Here is an 11,378-nt window from a genome sequence, read left to right on the forward strand (position 1 = left end):
CGTTAGAAGTACGTTAGGTTGCAGCTAGTTAAAACGTAGGCGTTAAATAATATAGTAATATATTCAACCGCCTTAGGGTAGCTTTTAATAATTTTATACTATAGGCTATTCGGAATACCGTTATCGCCGGGTGCACGCCTAGTAGGGGCACGGAGGAAAGCCTTAGAGACTTTATATTGCTAGATAGAGGGGAGAGGGATCTATTTAGGATATATATAATCCTGAATATCGGATAGGTCGGTAGGCGGTAGTGTAGGAAAGAAGGCTTACCTAAAAGCTTCCGCTTTTACGTCGACTGTCTCCGCTAGTTATTCTTAGCTGCTAGTAGTTCCTATATTCCCTACCTTTAGAGATAGCGTAAGGCTATATTTATACGCGCCCTTACAGTTCCTTACCTACTTAGAGAGCTGCTATAGACCTCTAGGGCCCTATTCTATTACTTCCTATACTCGGCGGCGGTATACACGGGATAGCCTTGCTTTAACGAGGTAAGATTTAGCGTTGCGTGCCTTAGTATAGAGTATCTAATAATAGGGATTATACGTACGTGTGTAGAGACGACGTAACTTGCGTGTTTCCTTAATAGTAGCACGGTACTCTTTATCGAAGCTAGGATTAGAGAAGGTAGAGGGTTTAGCCTATAGTGTTAATGCTTCCACGGCTATATTAATAACCCTAACAAGTATTCGATATGCTAGCTTAATAGCTATCTTAGAAGGAAGGGAGGAGGAGGAGGTAGAGGAGGAGGAAAAGGAGGATAGTAGCTACGGGAGATACTATTCAATATATTTAAGAAGCTTCTTATTATCGGTTGCTTCCTAGTTTCGTCGGCGGGGTTATATCGCTGCTTAAGGAGTCGTTATTTCGATAATAGTGCGAATTAGAAGGTAATTAGACTAGCTATCGACGTTATACGCAATAGAATAGCTAACTAGGCGGTCTATAAGGCTATTAGAGATAAATATAAGGTCGATAGTAGTCTCTCTCTCCGCTGTCTGCTATATAGGCTTACCTTGCTCGCCGATATACTCTAGTAAAAGATTACTAAGTATATCCGTAAGTAGCCTAGCTTCTTATTCAACTAGTTGCTTAAGATTTAGGCCTCCCTATAGCTCGTGATAGAGATTGAAGTCTCCTACGATAATATACTCGGTAAGAGGGCGTTTTAAGATTTCCTTCCTTAGGTATTAGATATTAATATCCTTCTAAGCTTCTAGTTAGTTGTAGATATTATAAATAAAGAGATCTGACTATCCCTCCTTCTACTAACGTCGAATTTTCAAGATATAGTAGTTACCGCTTATAATAGTATATAACTATATAGCGGGATCTAAACCTCTCGAAACGAATATATAGACACGAGTACGCTTCCTCTTACCTACCTCGGTATATCTAGGCTAGAGAAGCTAGTGAAAAGCTATTACTAGGTAATTAGTAGTATCGAGGGGTTCGTTAGTCTATAGTTCTTATACCGCGATAATACTTACCTCCCGAATATCTTTCTTACGCAGAAACATCGCTATTACCTCCTACTACCTATACGCGTTATATTAAATAATTTCGAAGGGCTTATAGGTTAGATTTCGGCTTAATACTTCAATTATTAGTTGTTATAGTCGGGGTCGCTATCCGATAATACGTTATAGAAGATATCTCCTTCCTAGTCTAGTAATAGCTAGTCTAGGAAGCTAAGAGGGCTTGTTAATATACTAACGAAGAGGGAGCGGTTAAATAATTTAATCTCTTAGTTTTCTTCCTCTAGTCGCTAGGATTAGGCTCGCTCTAGGTTCCGGATAAGCGTAGAAGCTTCGGCCCTAGCTACTTATGCTATCGCTTTATCTTCCTCCGGGAAGTATAAGAGATAACCGTTATTTTCCGCTTCTCTAAAGATTTCCTCGGGGCTAACTACTAGGGTAAGCGCCCTAGAAGTAGTATCTTCTATTACGAGATCTTTATTAGGGTTGTATTCGAAGCGAGTACGCTTATAGACTATAATATAGGTTTCGGTTATCTCTACTTCGGGAGAACGAGCCCTAGTTATATCTAGTACTAATTTAGTGCGTATATCGGAATCGGTAGCGTTCGTTAAGGATTTAGACTTATTTTTAGAGCTAGGGGGACGCCCTAGGCTGCGGCGTGCGGGCTTTTAAATAAGGACTTAGGGTTAAGATAAGGGAAGCTAGGAAGTAGTAGGCTATAAGGTAGAAGGCTACGAGGATTTAGGAGTATACTAAGAATGCTAGAGTCCCCGTAACTAAGTCTAGTAGTTAGAGATTACTACCTCCTCTGCCTAAGAGGGCCGTAGTACTTAGGATCGTCGAGTAGGTGCCCGCTAGGCTCGCTAAATAGTTATATATTAAGTAGTTATATATTAAGTAGTTATATATTAAGCAGTTTGCTAAGTATATCGGAATAACGAAGGTATACGGTAGTAGGGGGAAGCGTCTAAGAGAGCTCGCTTTGCTCTCTTAGTCTCCTGCTAGTAGAACTTATAGTCTTTCGAGATAGGCCTATAAGGTCCTTTATAATTTGCGTATTTAATAACGGTTATAGCAGAGCTAACTATTACTGCTTCGTACTCCTAGGTAGGGTACTTAGTAGTATAGTAGCCGTAGATATATATCTTAGATAGATAGTAAGCCTGAATATACCCTAGTTTCTAGCATTTTCGATAGAATCTCGACCTCCCTTCCCGGTAGAAGCGTGTTGTATAGCAATACCGATATCCCTAGGTAGTGCTAGCAGCGATAGCACGGTTTGTAGCGACCGGAGATAATAGTTCGATAACTAAGGAACCTTCCTTCTTCTTCGTATACGGCTTAGTAAGCTAGCTAAGGTACACTACCCTTAGCCGCTCCTCTTTACTATTACCCTCGCTATTACTATTACCGTCTACCTACGCGGGGTTCTAGCGAAGTAGGTTCTCTGCTGCTACGAAGGTCCTAGCGGAGTCGGAGAAGTTACTAAAATCGGTAATCGGGATACCCTAAGCTACGATACCCTACAAGGGCTACTATACGTATATATCCTTACTAAACACCTTTACCTACTATATAGTATACTCCTGCTTCTATAGCACCTCTGCTAATACCGTAGTATTAGCTATTAAAGCTATATCGCTAGACGGAAGCTTACGCGCGGCGACGAGGCGAATACCTATAAGCGCACTACTATCCTTACGCCTTACCTCTTTTATTCTCCCCTTATCCGCTAGCTTCACGATATCCTACTCTATTTTCGACCGAAGGCGCGCCCGTATAGCGTTATCCTTAATTTTGATAATTATCTAGCGATCTTCCGTTAGCTCGACTAGCGAAACGCCGACGGAGCCCGACTAAGAACTTCCTCTAGAAGGAGGACCGGCCGCTACGGCTGATCGCTGCTAGCCCTAGGTACAGAAGGTGCGCTACGCTACTACCGAGGACTACTAGGAGGAGGATATAGTGCTAGTAGTTAATTCGATACGGGTTATTCGGTTTTTAAGTTCTTGCTAGCCTTTATCGATAGAAGCGATAGCTGCGAGAACAGCAGCTATCCCCTAAGTATTATTTTCGCGCGCTTTTAACGCGTAGCGCTTAATAGAGAGGATAAAGCCTCTAATAACGGGGTCGGCATAGTTGTTAGTTTAGGCGTATTAGTAGATATTCCTTGCGATATAAGCGATTTCCTCTATCGAAGATCGGTTATTGATAGTAAGGCTCGGTCGGTTAGCTTGCTGTTCAGTGGTTCGCGTATTGCTGTTCCGTTAGAATTGAGTTTGTACGTTCCGTGGTTCGCGAAAATTCCGCGCCTAGTCGGGGTGCAAAATCCCTATTTCAGCTACGCCTACTGCCGCTATCGCTGATAGAGCCTCAAGGCTAGTATCAAACGATAGAGCGCGAGGTTAAATTGATTTTGAACTAGGTCTGGAGATCCTAGGACCTCTGGATAGCGAGATATCGCAAGAATTCGATTCTGCTAAGAGATAGTTGTTTTTTTTTTACTTAATAGTCGGATATAACCTTTCCTTAGGTTCTTATCGATATATTCCTTTAGCGTCTATCGCTCTTTCTCGGATAACTAGTATATTTTTAAATATCGTAGTTTCGTGTCCGGTACTATAAGTCTAATTTCGTAGTTAAACGGTCCTCTCTCTAGTAGCTTACCCTCTAGTAGTAGCTCGAAGATTATTCTAAATTCTTTATATTCTACTAGTATAATTAGTTCCTCCTTAGTTATATATAAGGCCTTCGATTTATAGTCGATTATAACGTAGTCTCGTAGTTTATTATCTATTATATCGGGTCTCTATTCTATTATAAGGAATACGCTAACGTTTATTATATTACGTTTCCCCTATACCCTACCTCTAGGCTAAGATTTACCTTTCTCCGAATAGGGATCTTAATAGGTATCTACTTTCCCTAGGCTAGGTCCTTTCTATTTCTTCTTTTACTATTACTACTCCTCTTAGGAGACTCCCGACTAGATCTAGCTAGTCCTATAATATTCGTAGTTATTAAAATCGATTACTTCGGCGTTCTAATCTATAGTAGGGTTATATTTCCTTAACTATAGTATCCCTAGGACGATATTATACTTCCTAACTAAGGTAATATCGAAGTTAATTATTTCTAGGTATTATCTAATAATTATTATTATAGGTCTACTCTTACTCTTAATAAGTAAGCCTAGTCTTTCTCTATTAAGACCTACTATTAGTATAGGGTCTTATTTCCTAATCGTATCGATATTATTTTACTAGTAGTATCTTAGGCTTATAAAGTTTCCTACTACTCCCGAGTCTATTATAACTCTTATAGTTTAGTAGTTTAGGTTTACTTCGATAACCTAATATTTACCCTATATTATAGCTACTAGTTACTATATTTTTATTCTCCGGTTTCCTATCTAGAGTCCTATAAATTCTCCTTTCTATTATAGCTTACTTATCTATATATAGGGTTTAGGTTCGATACCTAAGTCGAGTTTTCCCTATATATAGATCCCGTAGTTATTATTATAATACCCTATTATCGCTTATTTATAGTGCTTTAGATATTAAGTATACCTAATATATATATATTTAGGGTTAGTATATAGGTATCCCTTTAGATAACGCGCTATAAGTTTATTAGCTATCTATCGTAGGTTTTTAATCTTATCTCTAATACCGGTAACGCTTTCTAAGGCTACTTACCTAATATTATCCTTACTTTCTTCGTCGAGTATTCGCTATACTTATAGCTTAAACTCTCTAAGACTTATATTATCTTCTTTACTTATTTCGTTAGTAGTTATAGGGAATTCCTAAGGTATCTCTAGGATTTCTAGTAGCGTAGAGTACGTTAGAGATTTTAATATCTATTTATACTCCTTAATCTCTTCCCTCTTACTATCTATAGGGCTACTATCCTTTATAGTAAGATATTAAGCTTAGTTTTAGCTCTCTATACTATCCCCTTTAATAGATAGGAATTATTCCTTTATCTCTTCGCTTATAAGGGCTTCTTCTCGCTCTAGCAGTATTCGTCGTCTTAGTTTCCTCTTTATTACTCGTCGTAGCGTCGTAGGTCCTAAGTACCTAAATAGCTAGTTAAAGTCTAGATCTTATAGTATTATAGTAACCTATATCTTAGGTACCTCGATATTCTTATTAAGTATTTACTTAATCTATTATTTAGCCTACGCCTATTAGGCGTTCTCTCGTACTAGTTCTACGATTTCCTTTATCTTACTAGGATCTAGGCTAGTCCTACCTTAAAGTATTCTTTCTTATTATTCTAGCGTTAACTTCTTAAAGAGTCGTTTATATCGGTTTATAGATCGAAACTCTTCCTAACTCTACTCGTAGTCCTAGATAGTAATCTACTACTATCTCTAATCTTTATTACTTATAGCTTAGAGTTCCTATACTTAGATACCTATAGTATTATATCTACCTCGATTATCGGATATCGCTCTTAGCTACTAGGTCCTCTTCTAGCCCTAATACTAATTCTCTTTTAGCTTATTACCCTATCTACGCTATTCTTAGTAGTCCTTAATATAGTATCCTAGTTTTCCGTATTTAAAGTATAGGTTTTTCTCTTTCCTTTCTACTTACTCTCTACTTAGGAGTCTTACTACGTCGAGCTCTATTAGTCGTAGTCTATAGGGATCTTCCCTCTTTAGCCTATATAACTATTAGTAACTTAGTCTACTCCGACCTTATCTCTATATATCGACGTCTTATTTCTACGCTTATCGGTCGTAATATCGATTATCGATCCTAATAGCGGCTTTAATTAATTTATTTAAGTCCTCGATAGGGTCTATTCGTGCTAGTTCGTCTTTAATATATAATTTAAGTCTATCGTTATAGTATAGAATTAGCGTATAGTCGTCCTATCCTAGCACTACTACGTGCTATATAAATTCGGCTATATAGGCTAAGGTCGAATTAATTTATTATAGTTTTCTTAGTTTTTATTCGGTAGCTTTCTTTATATCGATATCGCTAAATATCTTCTCGAGATATTTTTTAAACTAGGTATAGTAGGAGAATATCGTCGTAGTAGTTCCTATCTACTCGCTCCTATTCTTCTTATAATATTCTCTTACGTATAGCTCGATCTACTCCTAGGCCTTCCCCTTAAGGTAAGTTAATATAAAAATTACCTTACTAGGTTCTATAGGTAGCTTCCCTTTATTTATATAGATATATATATCTATCTATATTAGGAACCCCTATAACTTAGTACGGTCTCTATTAAATAGTTCCGCTTTAGGAAGTATAAGAGTTATATTAGTAGCGCCTAGTAGTACTAGTACCGTAACTTACGTATCGAGCTATTCGAGGTAATCTTTAGTATTAGCCCTAAAAGCGTTTAGTTATTCTATAAGGATCTTAATACTTTTCTTAAGCTAGGCAATCTATTTATCTTACTTATTATCCGAGTCCGGGTCTAGTACCTATAACTAGGTAGTCGATAGTACTAGTACCTTCTTATTATAACTATCTACTAGAGCTATAATACTTAAATTATAGTTTAATAGATAGGGCGTTGATTATATTACGCGCTACTAACTAGTTAACGTAATATATACGTTATCGTAATATACCTCTCTCGTAATCTCCGACGATCTATCTCGTAATCGTACTATTACCTACTCTAGCCTTATACGGGCTCGGACCTATAGAGTAGACCGAAGACGTATATAGTTAAAGGGCGCCTAGTTAGTCGACTAAGTAGTTATATAATAACTACTAAGTATTCCTCCTAGTTAGAGTATATCCTTATATTATACTATAAGGGTATTACGTCTCTCAAAGATAGTCGATTGTCAAGATTAATTTATAAGTAACAAATATAGCTCGTAGTAACAATATATAAATTAACGCGAAGAACTAAATATATATAGGTGAACGAGTATCCTTATATATCTAGTCCTTCATATCCTAGGATATACTCGGTTCATATCCTAGGCTATGTTCCGATCATAGCCCTAGCTATAATGTCACGTGACCTCGGGTGTTACTACCTGAGTCCGTTCCTGCTTGTTGTAAGCAAGATCTCTCGACACCGCCTTATTGCAGAATCCATTGGTTCAGGCGTATCTATTTTTAGCATCCCAGGGGTAGGGTCTGTAACAGCTATATAGTTATATACTATAGTAAGCAGTAACTACTATATCTTGAAGATTCGACGTTAGTAGAAGGATAGATAGTTAGATCTCTTTATTCATAATATCTATAACTAGCCTAAAGTCTATAAAGGCAAGGATATTAATATCTAACGTCTTAGAGAGGAGATCTCTAAATAGCCTTCCGTTTTTGCCGAATATATTATCGTAGGAGACTTCAATCTCTATTATAAGCTATAGGGAGGCCTAAATCTTAAGTAACTAGTTGAACTAGAAGCTAGGCTGCTTATCGATATACTTAGTGATCTTTTACTAGAGTATATCGGTAAAATAGGCTAGCCTATATAGCAGCGAGGGCTAATAGGTAATAATGCCGCTTAGCTAAGCACTATCGACCTTATATTTATCTCCGATAGCCTTATCGACCGGCTAGTATACTGCTCTATAGCTCACGATATCGATAGCTAGTCTAATCACCTCCCGATCCGCACTATCCTCGATATAATAACTCCTCCGCCTGCTATCTAAGCCCGCTAGCGAAACTAGGAAGTAACCGATAATAAGAAACTTCTCGAATATATCGAATAGTATCTTCCCTAGCTACCCTCCTCCTTCTCCTCCTCCTCCTTCTTATCCTCCTCCCCTCCTTCTAAGGTAGCTATTAAAATAGCCTACTAAACGTTAATTCGGGTTATTAATATAGCCGTGGAAGTATCAACGCTATAGGAAAAACCTTCTACCTTTTCAAATCCTAGTTTTAACAATAAATACCGTACTATAGTTAAAGAGGTACGTAGACTACGTTGTCTCTATATACGTACGCATAATCCCTACTATTAGATACTCTATATAAAGGCTAGGAACGCTAAGTCCTGCCTTATCAAGGCTAGACTTAGCCGTGCTTACCGCCGCTATATATAGGAAGTTATCGAGTAAGGCCCTAGGGGCCTATAGTAGCTTTCTAAATAGGCAAGGAACCGTAAAGGGGCTTATAAAAGAAGTATTACTCTCTCGTTGAAGAAGTCTAGTAGAAATACTAAAGACCTAGCGGAAATAATAGGTAAGAAAGTAGAAGCCTTCCGCTAGGCCTTCTTCCCTATACTACCGCCTACCGACCTATCCGATATCTAGGATTATATATATCCCGAACAGATCTCTCTCCCCTCTATCTAGCAATATAAAGTCTCTAAGGCTTTCCTCTGTGCCCCTACTAGGCGTGTACCTAGTAATAATAGTATTCCGAATAGCCTATAGTATAAAATCATTAAAAGCTGCCCTAAAGCGGTTGAATATATTACTATATTATTCAACGCCTACGTTTTAACTAGCTACAACCTAACGCACTTCTAACGCTCTATTACTATCGTGCTACGTAAGGCAGGTGATAGAGACTACTAGCTAGCTAAGTTATATCGCCCTATTATATTACTTAATACGCTAGCAAAGGCTCTTAAGTTAGTGATAGCTAGGAGGATTTCCTATCTTATCGAAACCTAAAACCCTCTATTACTTCCTACCGGCTACCTTAGTAGTAGGAAAGGGATCTCTATTAATTATACAATTTATTTAATTATCGACCGTATTCGAACAGCGTAGGGAAAGACTACTAAATAGGTAGTTTCTATACTATTTCTCGATATCTTAGGCGCCTATAACAACGTTACCTATCAACGCTTACTTTATAACCTACATAAACGTCGTCTTAGATAGTTCGTGCTGTAGGTAAAGGCTTTCCTCTCTAACAGATCAATAATTATTCGGATACCTAAGGGCGCTTCCTAGTTAATTCTAACACCGACTAGTATCCCCTAAGGCTCTCTAATCTCACCGATTCTATATCTTATCTATAACGCTGATCTAATTAAGCTATATAATAATAGCTCTAACGGTAAGACCTCCGGCTATAGATAGGTCGACGATATTAGTATCATAGCTATAGGTCGTACCGAGTAGGAAACTATCCGGAAACTATATAAAAAACACAAGCTAGCAGAATAGTAGGCTTCCTGCTATATATTAGTCTTTAATATTAAGAAATACGCCTTAGTTCACTTCGTCGGGTTGCTCTAAAAGCCTCGATACTTACCCCTATAACTTAGGAGTATAATAATCTAGCTAGCTAAAGATACAGAACGATATCTAGGCTTCTAGCTAGATAAGAAGCTATTATTCAAATAGTATAGAGAGAAAATACTAGCTAAGGCAACTACTAGCTTATAGGCACTAAAATCGCTATCAGGGTCGATATAGGGAGCTTCCTTGCTCACTATACGACGTCTCTACCAAGTAATTATTATCCTATAAGCTCTTATAGGCGTATTAGCCTAGTTCGAACTATAATAGTGGTCGTTAGCAAAATAGCAATTAGTTGCTTAGCCTTTCGCTATACTATAATATTAAGCTACCTATATTATTAGTAGTATATTTCGTACTACCGCTACTACTACGTTATACGTCGAACTCTCGCTTATACTGATATCTATCCTTATAATAAGAATAGTAAACGAGGTAGCGCTTCGAATTCGTATAGGCCCTACCTATATAGTACCGAAGTTAATACTCCCTAATTATCAACGATTAAAGGCATAGCGAGACCGCTTAGGATAGTTACTAATAGAAGCTTAAGCTTAGAAGAAGGGCGGATACTTAACAGCTCCCCTGGATAGCTCGGTAGGCAAATAGGAGAACCGTATTATATTCGCCCGGGCACCTTAGCAAGAGCCTCTAATAGTGATTATCTCCGAACTTATAAGAGAATAATATATAAGAATCCTAGATAAATATAAGAAAGAGGAAGAGAACTATAAGGTTATCTATATAGATAGTAGTAGTTATAAGAGCCGTATAGGCGCCGGAGTAGTAGTATAGGGCAAGGACCCTATATACTACCGCTCGTAGATAGGAATAGAAGGAATCTCTACTATTTACGCTATAGAGCTATAAGCTATCGATATAGCGCTATTAGTTATTTATTAGCTAACTAATTAGTTAACTAACTAGTTAATAAACTAAGTTAATATACTTAAAAAAGTAGTAATTTTCTCCGACTTCTAAGCTATATTATAGGCTCTTATACGACTAAGGATACCTTCAGGTTAAGCTTACTTAATCTTAGCGATCTAGCATCTTTAAGTATTAAACGAAGTAGGAATCCGTATAGAATTCCGCTAGATTCCTACGTATAAAGGTATCCCTAGCAACGAACTTGCTAATACTATAGCGAAAGAAGCTACCCTTTCCGATTCTAACTACTCCTACCCTAACAACCGATACCTTATTCTCGTATCCGCTATTAAACGACGTATTCGATAACGAGCGAAACACGCGTAGGAAGCAGCGTAGTAGAAGGAGAAGGACGTAAGGTTAACGAAGTAGCTAGTAGAAATAGTAGGAAAGAAAGATATTCTTAACTACTAGCAAGGCCTACGGAAAGCAATATCGTTAGTGCTAATTTAACTATAAATAGGTAAGATAGGGCTATCAAGCTATCTATTAAAAATTAACGCGCGAGACTTACTAAGATACGGATACGGTTTAGGTAACTAAATAGTCGTATACGTACTACTTAAATACCTAGATCTATAGGAGATACGTACTACGCTAAGAAGTTCCTTAGCTAAAGTAGGTATCTCGATATAACTCGGCACTAATAAGCTACTCCGCTAGCTTCCTACTAGGCTATACCTTACCTAATTTATAGTATCGTTAGGCCTACTTAATTAATTCAAGTATCTTAATCCCGTAGTATTCGGTATAGAGCTAGAAAGCGTAGC

The sequence above is a fragment of the Penicillium macrosclerotiorum genome (assembly GCF_028827735.1).
Source record: "Penicillium macrosclerotiorum strain IBT 26536 chromosome Unknown utg000012l_segment0_segment0, whole genome shotgun sequence".
Lineage (NCBI taxonomy): Eukaryota > Fungi > Ascomycota > Eurotiomycetes > Eurotiales > Aspergillaceae > Penicillium > Penicillium macrosclerotiorum.